This window comes from Arachis hypogaea, chromosome 15, assembly GCF_003086295.3.
Source record: "Arachis hypogaea cultivar Tifrunner chromosome 15, arahy.Tifrunner.gnm2.J5K5, whole genome shotgun sequence".
NCBI lineage: Eukaryota > Viridiplantae > Streptophyta > Magnoliopsida > Fabales > Fabaceae > Arachis > Arachis hypogaea.
In genome coordinates this window covers 28,505,453-28,519,167 of record NC_092050.1, presented here as the reverse complement: position 1 = coordinate 28,519,167, position 13,715 = coordinate 28,505,453, and the positions used below count along the sequence as shown (strand labels likewise).

At 38.4% G+C, this 13,715-nt stretch overlaps 1 non-coding gene across 1 annotated transcript; it reads left to right on the top strand.

Moving 5' to 3' along the window:
• Window positions 1-11,345: 11,345 nt before the first annotated feature.
• LOC112753759 (small nucleolar RNA R71) lies at window positions 11,346-11,453 on the top strand. Its single transcript, XR_003178128.1, has one exon. It is a non-coding gene; the product is annotated as a small nucleolar RNA R71 (small nucleolar RNA).
• The last annotated feature ends 2,262 nt before the right edge of the window (window positions 11,454-13,715 follow it).

Here is a 13,715-nt window from a genome sequence, read left to right as displayed (position 1 = left end):
AATGAACATCTTAGATAGGAACAAGCGTGTTTGAATGGAAAACAAAAATACTTGCATTAATTCATCGAGACACAGCAGAGCTCCTCACCCCCAACAATGGAGTTTAGAGACTCATGCCGTCAAAGAGTATAAAGTTTTGATCTAAAAATGTCATGAGATCCAAAATAAGTCTCTAAAAGTTGGTTAAATACTAAACTAGTAGCCTAGGTTTACAGAAATTGAGTAAACCATAACAGATGGTATAGAGATCCACTTCTGGGGCCCACTTAGTGTGTGCTGGGGCTGAGACTTAAGCAATTCACGTGCATAAGGCCATTTTGGGCGTTCAACGCCAGGTTTGGATCCATTTCTGGCGTTGAACTCCAACTTTTAATCATTTTCTGGCGCTGGACGCCAGAATTGGGCAGAGAACTGGCGTTGAACGCCAGTTTACATCGTCTATCCTTGAGCAAAGTATAGACTATTATATATTGCTGGAAAGCCCTGGATGTCTACTTTCCAAAGCAATTAGAAGAACGCCATTTCGGGTTTTGTAGCTCCAGAAAATCCACTTTGAGTGCAGGGAGGTCAGAATCCAACAGCATCAGCAGTCCTTTTTAAGCCTGAATCAGATTTTTGCTCAGCTCCCTCAATTTCAGCCAGAAAAATACCTGAAATTACAGAAAAACACACAACTCATAGTAAAGTCCAGAAATATGAATTTTTCCTAAAAACTAATGAAAATAAACTAAAAACTAACTAAAACATACTAAAAGCTATATGAAATTAACCCCAAAAAGCGTATAAAATATCCGCTCATCACAACACCAAACTTAAACTGTTGCTTGTCCTCAAGCAACTAGACAAATAAAATAAAAGACTAATAGGTTGAGAAGCAATAATATCTCAGAGTTTTTGAGTGAAGCTCAGATTCTAATTAGATGAGCGGGACTAGTAGCTTTTTGCTTCCGAACAGTTTTGGCATCTCACTTTATCCATTGAAGCTCAGAGTGATTGGCATCTATAAGAACTTAGAATTCAGATAGTGTTATTGATTCTCCTATTCAGTATGATGATTCTTGAACACAGCTATTTCATGAGTCTTGGCCGTGGCCCTAAGCACTTTGTTTTCCAGTATGACCACCGGATACATAAATGCCACAGACACATAATTGGGTGAACCCTTTGGATTGTGACTCAGCTTTGCTAAAGTCCCCAATTAGAGGTGTCCAGAGTTCTTAAGCACACTCTTCTTTCTGCTTTGGACCTTGACTTTAACCGCTCAGTCTCAAGTTTTCACTTGACACCTTCACGCCACAAGCACATGGTTAGGGACAGCTCGGTTTAGCCGCTTAGGCCAGGATTTTATTCCCTTAGGCCCTCCTATCCACTGATGCTCAAAGCCTTGTGATCCTTTTTATTACCCTTGCCTTTTGATTTTAAGGGCTATTGGCTCTTTCTGCTTTTTTTTTTGCTGCTTTTTCTTGCTTCAAGAATCATTTTTATGATTTTTCAGATTATCAATAACATGTCTCATGTTCACCATTCTTTCAAGAGCCAACATATTTAACAGTCTTAAACAACAAATTCAAAAGACATATGCACTGTTCAAGCATTCATTCAGAAGACAGAAAGTATTGCCACCACATGTAACTAATGAGAATTTCTCTTATTAAAACTCGAAATTTTATTGCCTCTTATTCAAAAGATCTATTATTTTATTCATGTTTGCTGATGATGAGAAAAATAAACTATGGCTTAATTGGAGATAAAATCAAAATAGATACTAATTACTACTATATGACTCCTAAGGTGAACTTCTATAACGACACTATCACAGAGTTAAAGCAGAAATTAGAATTTAACAACCTTTGTTCTGGGAAATGGGTGTTCCTCTGATCCGTGGGGTACTTGATTCTTCAAGAGAAAACTTCTGGCGCTTCAATTCCCTTAAGTCACGCCCTTGCTCCTCTTGTTCTTTAAACATATAGGTCAGCATTTGACTGTGTTCCTTCTATTTTTTTATTATTTGCTCCATAGCTTCCCGGATCTTGGTGACAGACGTCTCAAGATACTCCCAGTATTCAGATTGAGGGATTTCTGGGAGAAATTCCTGTGTTTTCTTCTTGGTGGGATCCTCCTGCGCTTGTTGTTTTTCCATTGATGCTTTGGTGATTGGTTTCTCAACTGAGATATACTCAGTTATTCCCATTCTTACTCCGGCGTCCTTGCAGAGTAGAGAAATCACGCTTGGATAAGCCAACGTGGCCTCTTTAGAATTTTTGTTAGCAATTTTGTAGAATTCAGCTGAGATCAGCTGATGAACCTCCACTTCCTTTCCCATCATGATGCAATAGATCATCACTGCTCTTTTAACTGTGACTTTAGAACGGTTGCTAGTAGGCAACAGAGAATGCCCAATGAAGTCCAGCCATCCTCTGGCGACTGGTTTGAGATCCTCTCTCTTGAGTTGATTTGGGACACCCTTTGTGTTGGTGGTCCACCTGGCTCCAGGGATACATATGTCCTCTAGAATCTTATCCAGGCCCTTGTCTGTTCTCATCATTCTCCTATTGAAGGAGTCTGGATCGTCTTTCAGCTGAGGTAGCTTTAAGATCTCTCTGATCTTATCAGGGATGGTATGAACAATCTTTCCTCTGACCATGGTCCAATATTCATAGAAAGCAGTTCCAGATAGTTTTTACTTGTCAGTCTGCCACATATTAGCATAGAACTCCTGGACCATATTCCTTCCCACTTTCATTTCAGGATTAGCTAGGACTTCCCAGTTCCTGATTCGAATTTGCTCCTGGATCTTCGGATATTCATCTTCTTTCAGATCGAATCTAACTTTCGGGATCACTGATCTCAGACCCATTATTTTGTTATAATGGTCTGAATGTTCTTTAGATAAGAACTTTCCTTGATTCCAAAGTGGTTTTGGAACGCTCTCTTTCTTGCCTCTTGGAGTGGGTTGTTTTCCTTTGGGAGCCATGATCTTAGTGATCGCGGATAAACACACCAAACTTAGAGGTTTGCTTGTCCTCAAGCAAAAGAAAAGAAATGAGAGGGATAGAAGGAGAGCTAGGTGCAATTGTTGATGGGAGAGGAGGGAGGCTGAACTCAAATTTATAGGGGGAGAGGGTGGGTTTTCGAAAAAGAAGAGATAAAGATATGATAAAAAGATTTATTTGGAAAAGATAAGATAGAAGATATGATAAGAGAAGATATAGTTTAAAATTGAGAGGATATGAAAGATTTTTGAAAAAGATAGATTTAGATTTTGAAAAAGATAAAGTGGAGGTTTTGAAAAAGATATTGATGAGTTGAAAAGATAGATTTGTAAAAAAAAGTTTTGAAAAGAGTTGGATTGAATTTGCAAAGAGGCCTGGTGCTTATGGATTAAAATACATTTGATATTTTTAGGGTAGGGTTTTTAGAAATTATGGAATTTAGAAATCAAGGTTCTTAACATGTTTATGCAAGAAATCATGTATTGAAGTATGAAAATCAAGATTTAGAATGAAAAAATTTGAATAAAAATGAGTTTTGTCTCCTCCCTGTCATCCTGGCGTTTGAACGCCCAAACACTGCCTGTTTTGGGCGTTCAATGCCCAAATGCTGCTCTTCTGGGCGTTCAACGCCCAGCTGCTGCCATTACTGGCGTTCAACGCCCAATGGGTGCCCATTTCTGGCGTTGAACGCCCAGATTGCTACCATTACTGGCGTTTTCTTGCCAGTGAGCTCTTTTTCTCTGTTTTGTGTGCCGAGTCCTTCTGTAACTCTGTGGACTTATACAAATGATTCCTCACCTTAGTGTCAGTGAACTTTATATAAACAAATAAAAATAAAAATAGGGCAAAATGCTTAGAGGATTGTTGCCCCATGGCTGGGTTGCCTCCCAGCAAGCGCTTCTTTATTGTCTTTAGTTGGACCTTGCTGAGCTTTTAATCTAGCTTCAGCCTTGAGCATTCTTGCTCAATGTTGCCTTCAAGATAATGCTTGATTCTCTGTCCATTGACAATGAACTTCTTATCAGAATCAATATCTTGAAGCTCCACATAACCATATGGTGATACACTTGTAATCATGTATGGTCCCCTCCACCGGGATTTCAGTTTCCCGAGGAATAGCCTGAGTCTAGAGTTAAACAACAGAACCTTCTGTCCTGGTTCAAAGATTCTAGATGACAGCTTTCTGTCATGCCACTTTTTTTATTTCTCTTTATAAAGCTTGGCATTTTCGAAAGCTGTGAATCTGAATTCCTCTAGCTCATTTAGCTGGAGTAATCGTTTTTCTCCTACTAATTTGGCATCAAAGTTTAGGAATCTGGTTGCCCAGTAGGCCTTATGTTCCAGTTCCACGGGCAGGTGACATGCCTTACCATACACGAGTTGGTATGGAGAGGTCCCTATAGGGGTCTTGAATGCTGTTCTGTAAGCCCACAGAGCATCATCCAAGCTCCGTGCCCAATCCTTTCTACGGGTATTTACTGTCCGTTCCAGGATTCTCTTTAATTCTCTGTTAGAGACTTCAGCTTGCCCATTAGTTTGTGGATGATATGGAGTGGCCACCTTGTGGCGAATCCCATACCGAACCATGGCAGAGTAAAGCAGTTTATTGCAGAAGTGGGTGCCCCCATCACTGATTAGTACTCTAGAGACACCGAACCTGCTAAAGATATATTTCTAGAGGAACTTTAGCACCGTTTTAGTATCATTGGTGGGTGTGACAATGGCCTCAACCCATTTTGATACATAATCAACTGCCACCAGAATATAAGTGTTCGAGTATGATGGTGGGAAAGGTCCCATGAAGTCAATTCCCCATACGTCAAACAACTCAATCTCCAAGATTCCTTGTTGAGGCATGGCGTAACCATGAGGCAGATTGCCAGCTCTTTGGCAACTGTCACAGTTACGTACAAACTCTCGGGAATCTTTATAGAGTGTGGGCCAATAGAAGCCACATTGGAGGACCTTGGTGGCTGTTCGCTCACCTCCGAAATGGCCTCCATATTGTGATCCATGGTAATGCCATAGGATCCTCTGTGCTTCTTCTCTAGGCACACACCTACAGATTATTCCGTCTGCACATCTCTTAAAGAGATAGGGTTCATCCCACAAGTAGTACTTTGCATCAGTAATTAATTTCTTCTTTTGTATCATGTTGTACTCCTTGGGTATGAACCTTGCAGCTTTATAGTTTGCAATATCGGCAAACCATGGTGTTTCCTGAATGGCAAATAAATGCTCATCCGGAAAAGTCTCAGAGATCTCAAGAGAGGGGAGGGGCGTCCCTTCTACTGGCTCTATCCGGGACAGATGATCAGCTACTTGGTTCTCTGTCCCTTTTCTGTCTCTTATTTCTATATCAAACTCTTGCAGAAGCAACACCCATCTGATGAGCCTGGGTTTTGAATCCTGCTTTGTGAGTAGATATTTAAGAGCAGCATGATCAGTATACATAATCACTTTTGATCCTACTAAGTATGATCTGAACTTGTCAATGGCGTAAACCACTGCAAGTAATTCTTTTTCTGTGGTTGTGTAGTTTTTCTGGGCATCATTTAAAACGCGACTAGCATAATAAATGACATGCAGAAGCTTGTCATGCCTCTGTCCCAATACTGCACCAATGGCGTGATCACTGGCATCACACATTAGCTCAAATGGTAACGTCCAGTCTGGTGCAGAAATGACTGGTGCTGTGACCAGCTTAGCTTTCAGCGTTTCAAACGCCTGCAGGCACTCTGTGTCAAACACAAATGGCGTGTCAGCAGCTAGCAGATTGCTTAGAGGTTTTGCAATTTTTGAAAAATCCTTTATAAACCTCCTATAGAATCCTGCATGCCCTAGAAAGCTTCTGATTGCCTTAACATTGGCAGGTGGTGGTAATTTTTCAATTACCTCTATCTTTGCTTGATCTACCTCTATTCCCTTGTTTGAGATTTTATGCCCAAGGACAATCCCCTCAGTCACCATGAAGTGACATTTTTCCCAGTTTAAAACTAGGTTGGTCTCTTGGCATCTTTTCAGAACAAGTTTCAGGTGATCAAGACAGGAGCTGAATGAGTCTCCATATACTGAGAAGTCATCCATGAAGACTTCCAGAAATTTTTCCACCATATCAGAGAAAATAGAGAGCATGCATCTCTGGAAGGTTGCAGGTGCATTACATAGCCCAAATGGCATCCTTCTATAAGCAAACACTCCAGATGGACATGTGAATGCTGTTTTCACTTGATCCTGGGGATCTACTGCAATCTGGTTATAGCCTGAGTAGCCATCCAAAAAGCAGTAATAATCATGACCTGCTAGTCTTTCTAGCATCTGGTCTATGAATGGTAAAGGAAAATGATCCTTTCTGGTGGCTGTATTGAGCCTTCTGTAGTCAATACACATGCGCCACCCTGTAACTATTCTTGTAGGAACCAGTTCATTTTTTTCATTATGAATCACTGTCATGCCTCCCTTTTTTGGGACGACTTGGACAGGGCTCACCCAGGGGCTATCAGAAATAGGATAAATAATCCCAGCCTCTAGTAATTTGGTGACCTCTTTCTGCACCACTTCTTTCATGGCTGGATTTAGCCGCCTCTGTGGTTGAACCACTGGTTTGGCATTATCCTCTAATAAGATTTTGTGCATGCATCTAGCTGGGCTTATGCCCTTAAGGTCACCTATGGACCACCCAAGAGTTGTCTTGTGTGTCCTTAGCACTTGAATAAGTGCCTCATCTTCTTGTGAATTTAAAGCAGAGCTTATAATCACTGGAAAAGTGTCACCTTCTCCCAGAAACGCATATTTCAAGGATGGTGGTAATAGCTTGAGCTCGGGTTTAGGAGGTTTTTCCTCTTCCAGAAGAAATTTCAGAGGTTCTTTCATGTCCTCTGATTCAAGACTCTCAGCCATGTTGATCTCTTCTACCAAAGAGTCAATAAGATCAACTTTCATGCAGTCTTTTGATGTGTCTGGATGCTGCATGGCTTTGACAGCGTTCAACTTGAATTCATCATCATTGACTCTCAAGGTTATTTCCCCCTGTTAGACGTCAATGAGGGATCGTCCAGTTGCTAGGAAGGGTCTTCCTAGAATGAGAGTAGCACTCTTGTGCTCCTCCATTTCCAGCACAACAAAGTCAGTGGGAAAGGCGAATGGCCCAACTCTGACAATCATGTCTTCAATCACGCCTGATGGGTATTTAGTGGAACCATCAGCAAGTTGGAGACATATCCGGGTTGGTTTAACTTCTTCAGTTAAGCCAAGCTTTCTGATAGCGGATGCAGGTATTAGGTTGATGCTTGCCCCAAGATCGCATAAAGCTGTCTTGGTGCAATTACCTTCTAATATGCATGGTATCAGAAAACTCCCAGGGTCTTTAAGCTTTTCAGGAAAGCTCTTCAGAATGACTGCACTGCATTCTTCAGTGAGGAGAACTCTTTCTGTTTCTCTCTAATCCTTTTTATGACTCAAGATCTCTTTCATGAACTTGGCATAAGAAGGTATTTGCTCAAGTGCTTCTGCAAATGGAATCTTTATTTCAAGAGTCCTGAGATAATCTGCAAAGCGAGCAAATTGCTTATCCTGCTCCTCTTTCCGGAGTTTTTGAGGATAAGGTATCTTGGCTTTATATTCTTCAACCTTAGTTGCTGTAGATTTACTGCCTACAGAAGTGGTTGAAGAAGCCTTTTTAGAGGGGTTGTTATCAGCATTTGTGTGTGTCTGATCCCTCACTGGCAATTGAGTGCCAGAGTTAGAAACTGGAGTGACGTTAGATGCCAACTCCTTGTCTGTTCCTGGCGTCTGAACGCCAGAATTGTGCCCATTTTGGGCGTTCAGCGCCAGATCCTGCCCATTTTGGGCGTTCAACGCTAGATCCTTGCCTATTTCTGGCGTTGAACGCCAGTCCTGCCTTGTTTCTGGCGTTGAACGCCAGTCCTGAGCATGATCTGGGCGTTCAGCGCCAGCCTTCCACCAAATTTCTGGCGTTTTAGTTCCAGAATTACTTTTCCCTGGGCTCTTACTGTCCTCAGGTGAATTTTGGGTGGTTTGCTCATTTCTTAGCTTTTTGCTGCCTTGAGGTAGGGTATTTAATGTTTTCCCACTTCTCAGTTGAACTGCTTGGCATTCTTCTGTTATTTGCCTTGACAGCTGCTGCTTTGTTTGCTTAAACTGTTCGTCCATATGTATATTAGCCATCCTTGTCTCTTGTAGTCTATCTTTGAATTCGGCTAACTACTTTGTTAGAAAGTCCAATTGCTGATTGAATTCAGCAGCTTGTTTTATAGGACTGAATTCAGCAGTTGCTGTTTTAACCTCTTCTTTCATGGAAGGGTCACTGCTTAGATACAGATGCTGATTCCTGGCAACTGTATCAATGAGCTCTTGAGCCTCTTCAATTGTCTTTCTCATGTGGATAGATCCACCAGCTGAGTAATCTAGAGACATCTGAGCTCCTTCAGCAAGGCCATAATAGAAGATGTCTAACTGAACCCACTCTGAAAATATTTCAGAGGGGCATTTTCGTAGCATCTCTCTGTATCTCTCCCAGGCATCATAAAGAGATTCATTATCTCCTTGTTTAAAGCCTTGGATGTCCAGCCTTAGCTGTGTCATCCGTTTTGGGGGAAAGTATTGATTCAGGAATTTTTCTGTCAGTTGTTTCCATGTCCTTATGCTGGCCTTAGGTTGGTTATTCAACCACCTCTTAGCTTGATCTTTTACAGCAAATGGAAACAGTAATAGTCTATAGACATCCTGATCTATTTCTTTATCATGTACTGTGTCAGTAATCTGTAGAAACTGTGCCAGAAACTCTGTAGGTTCTTCCTGTGGAAGACCGGAATACTGGCAACTTTGCTGCACCATGATAATGAGCTGAGGATTCAACTCAAAGCTACTGACTCCAATGGAGGGTATGCAGATACTACTCCCATATGAAGCAGTAGAGGGGTTAGAATATGACCCCAGAGTCCTCCTGGACTGTTCATTTCCGCTTAGGTCCATGATGGAGAAAGGGAGATGATGTAAAATAGAAAAATTATTTTTATTTATTTATTTGTTTATTTATTTCGGAAACAAAATAAATCAAAATAAAATAAATAAAAATGAGTGAAAGATTTTCGAAAAAGTGAGGAGAGAGAAAGTGGTTAGGAGATTTTAAAAAGGATATGATGAATTTTGAAAAAGGTTTAAAATTTTTAAATAAAAATCTGAATTTTAGAAATAGATTTCGAAAAGATGTTTTAAAATAGAGAGAAAATATATTTTTGAATTTTAAGAAGAGAGAGAAAAACAATAAGATAGCACAAGATTTAAAATTTTTAGATCTAATGCTCCTTGTTTTCGAAAATTTTTAGGAGGGAAAAACACCAAGGAACACCAAACTTAAAAATTTTAAGATCAAGACACAAGGAAAACTCAAGAACACTTTGAAGATTCACAAGAACACAAAAACACAAAGGAAGAACACCAAACTTAAAATTTTTAGAAAACCAGAATAAATTTTGGAAAATTTTAAGAAAAATCAACAAGAAAACACCAAACTTAAAGTTTGGCACATGATTTAATAGAAAAATTATTTTTTTTTTTGAAAAAGATTTTAAGAAAAGGAAAGTAAGGGTTCTAAAATTTTAACACGACAACAATAAGAGACTCTAAACTAAAAAAAAAGAAATTTTTCCTAATCTAAGCAACAAAATAAACCGTTAGTTGTCCAAACACGAACAATCCCCGGCAACGGCGCCAAAAACTTGGTGCACGAATTGCGAATCACACTTCTCACAACTCGTACCACTAACCAGCAAGTGCACTGGGTCGTCCAAGTAATACCTTACGTGAGTAAGGGTCGAATCCCACGGAGATTGTTGGTTTGAAGCAATCTATGGTTACTTTGTAAATCTTAGTTAGGAAGTCAATTATATTTATCAGTTGAATTGCGAATGAACAAAAGAGCATGAATTAAAGGTTACTTGTTATGCAGTAATGGAGAATATGTTGGAGTTTTGGAGATGCTTTGTCTTCTGAATCTCTGCTTTCCTCTGTCTTCTGATTCACGCACGCACGTCCTCCTATGGCAAGCTGTATGTAGGGGATCACCGTCGTCAATGGCTACATCTCATCCTCTCAGTGAAGAATATGCTCACATGCTCTGTCACAGCACGGCTAATCATCTGTCGGTTCTCGATCATATCGGAATAGGATTCTTCGTCATTTTGCGTCTGTCACTAACGCCCAGCACTCGCGAGTTTGAAGCTCTTCACAGTCATTCGATCATCGAATCCTACTCGGAATACCACAAACAAGGTTTAGACTTTCCGGATTCTCATGAATGCCGCCATCAGTTCTAGCTTATACCACGAAGATTCTAGTTAAGAGATCTAAGAGATACTCATTCAATCGGATATAGAACGGAGGTGGTTGTCAGGCACACGTTCATGGTTTGAGGAAGGTGATGAGTGTCACGGATCATCACCTTCATCACAGTTAAGCGCGAATGAACATCTTAGATAGGAACAAGCGTGTTTGAATGGAAAACAGAAATACTTGCATTAATTCATCGAGACACAGCAGAGCTCCTCACCCCCAACAATGGAGTTTAGAGACTCATGCCGTCAAAGAGTATAAAGTTTTGATCTAAAAATGTCATGAGATCCAAAATAAGTCTCTAAAAGTTGGTTAAATACTAAACTAGTAGCCTAGGTTTACAGAAATTGAGTAAACCATAACAGATGGTATAGAGATCCACTTCTGGGGCCCACTTAGTGTGTGCTGGGGCTGAGACTTAAGCAATTCACGTGCATAAGGCCATTTTGGGCGTTCAACGCCAGGTTTGGATCCATTTCTGGCGTTGAACTCCAACTTTTAATCCTTTTCTGGCGCTGGACGCCAGAATTGGGCAGAGAACTGGCGTTGAACGCCAGTTTACATCATCTATCCTTGAGCAAAGTATAGACTATTATATATTGCTGGAAAGCCCTGGATGTCTACTTTCCAAAGAAATCGGAAGCACGCCATTTCGGGTTCTGTAGCTCCATAAAATCCACTTTGAGTGCAGGGAGGTCAGAATCCAACAGCATCAGCAGTCCTTTTTTAGCCTGAATCAGATTTTTGCTCAGCTCCCTCAATTTCAGCCAGAAAAATACCTGAAATTACAGAAAAACACACAACTCATAGTAAAGTCCAGAAATATGAATTTTTCCTAAAAACTAATGAAAATAAACTAAAAACTAACTAAAACATACTAAAAGCTATATGAAATTAACCCCAAAAAGCGTATAAAATATCCGCTCATCAATGGTCCAATGACATCTTTGATAATTCAGACAGACCATCATAGAATATATCCAGGATGGTCCATTCTGAAAGCATGTCAGAAGGATACTTTTTGGTCAGTTCCTTGTATCTCTCCCAAGCTTCATAGAGGAATTCACCTTCCTTCTGTCTGAAAGTTTGAACATCCACTCTAAGCTTGCTAAGCTTTTGAGGAGGAAAGAACTTGGCTAAGAAAGCCGTGACCAGCTTATCCCAAGAGTTCAGGCTGTCTTTAGGTTGAGAGTCCAACCATATTCTAGCTCTGTCTCTTACAGCAAATGGGAAAAGCATAAGCCTGTAGACCTCGGGATTAACCCCATTGGTCTTAACAGTATCACAGATATGCATGAATTCAGTTAGGAACTGAAAGGGATCTTCGGATGAAAGTCCATAAAACTTGCAATTCTGCTGCATCAGAGAAACTAGTTGAGGTTTCAGCTCAAAATTGTTTGCTCCAATGGCAGGGATTGAGATGCTTCTTCCATGTAAATTAGAGTTAGGTGTAGTAAAGTCACCAAGCATCTTCCTTGCATTGTTATTATTTTCGGCCATGCCTCCTTCTTTTTTGAAAATTTCTGTCAAATTTTCTCCAGAGAATTGTGCTTTAGCTTCCCTTAGCTTCCTCTTCAGAGTCCTTTCAGGTTCAGGGTCAGTTTCAACAAGAATGTTCTTATCCTTGTTCCTGCTCATATGAAAAAGAAGAAAACAAAAAAGAAGAGGAATCCTCTATGTCACAGTATAGAGATTCCTTATGTAAGTATAATAAGAGAATAATGGAGGAAGGAAAAGATAAGAATCCAAACACAAGGGAGAGGAATGAGTTCGAATTCTTGGGTAAAAGAGGGGTGTTAGTAGATGAATAAATAATTAGAAAGAGATGAGGAGAAGAGAAATTCGAAAATTAAATAAATTAAAATAAAAGTATTTTTGTTTTTAAATTGAATTTAAAATAAAAAATAAAAATTAAAGTTTGAAAACTAAGAAAGGAAAATTGAATCAAATTAAATTAAATTTAAAACAATTAGTTAATTTAAAGAGGAATTTTGAAAAAGAGGGAAGGGATTTTCGAAAATTAGAGATAGAAATAGTTAGGTAGTTTTGAAAAAGATATGCTTAAAATAGTAAACTTTTAAAATCAAACAAAAAGTCAAGTAGTTAATTGAAAAAGATTTGAAAAATCAATTTTTGAAAAGATAAGAAGTTAGAAAAGAAGTTGGAAAAGATTTTGAAATTGATTTTGAAAAAAGATGTGATTGACATTTATTTTGAAAAAGATTTGAAAAAGAAATTTAAAAAGATTTGATTTTTGAAATCAAAGTTGATTACTTGACTAACAAGAAACTAAAAAGGTATTATTCTAGAGTTTAAAGATTGCACCTTTCTTACTAGGCAAATAACAAACTTAAAATTTTTGAATCAATCACATTAATTGTTAGTAAAGATTTTGAAATTATGAAACAAAATAAGAAAAAGATTTTTGAGAATCAAATTGAAATTTTCGAAAATATAAGAAAAAATGAAAAAGATTTTATTTTTGAAAAAGTTTTGAAAAAGATAGAATTTTTAAATTGAAATTTTGATTTGACTAATAAGAAACAACTAGATTTTAAAAATTTTGAAAAAGTCAAGTCAAATATTCGAATTTTATGAGAAGAAGAAGGGAAAGATATTTTTTTATTTTGAATTTTTAATGAAGAAAGAGAAAAACATAAAAAAGACTCAATGCATGAAAATTTTGGATCAAAACAAATGATGCATGCAAGAACACTATGAATGTCAAGATGAACACCAAGAACACTTTGAAGATCAAGATGAACACCAAGAACTTATTTTTGAAAAATTTGAAAAAAAGAAAAACATGCAAGACACCAAACTTAGAAATTTTCAAACTTTAGACACTAACAAATTGAAAATGCATATGGAAAATAAGAAAAGACACAAAACAAAAAATTTTAAAGATCAAACAAGAAGACTTACCAAGAACAACTTAAAGATCATGAAGAATGCAAAGCATGGATTTTCGAAAAATACAAGAAAGAGATAAACATGCAATTGACACCAAACTTAAAAACTAACACAAGATTCAAGCAAAAAACATCAAATTAATTTTTTTTTGGTTTTTATGATTTTATAAGATTTTTTTGGTTTTTTTTTCGAAAATTATTTTGAGAAAAACGAAAAAGAAGAAATTTTTTTATATATTATTCTTGAAAATAAGAAATAAAAAAGCTTAAAAATAAAATAAAATTACCTAATCTGAGCAACAAGATGAACCGTCAGTTGTCCAAACTCGAACAATCCCCGGCAATGGCGCCAAAAACTTGGTGCGCAGAAATCGTGACGATTCATTCCTTGATAACGGCGCTAAAAACTTAATACGCACGTTCATAATCTTAGTTCTTTGTCACAACTTCGCACAAC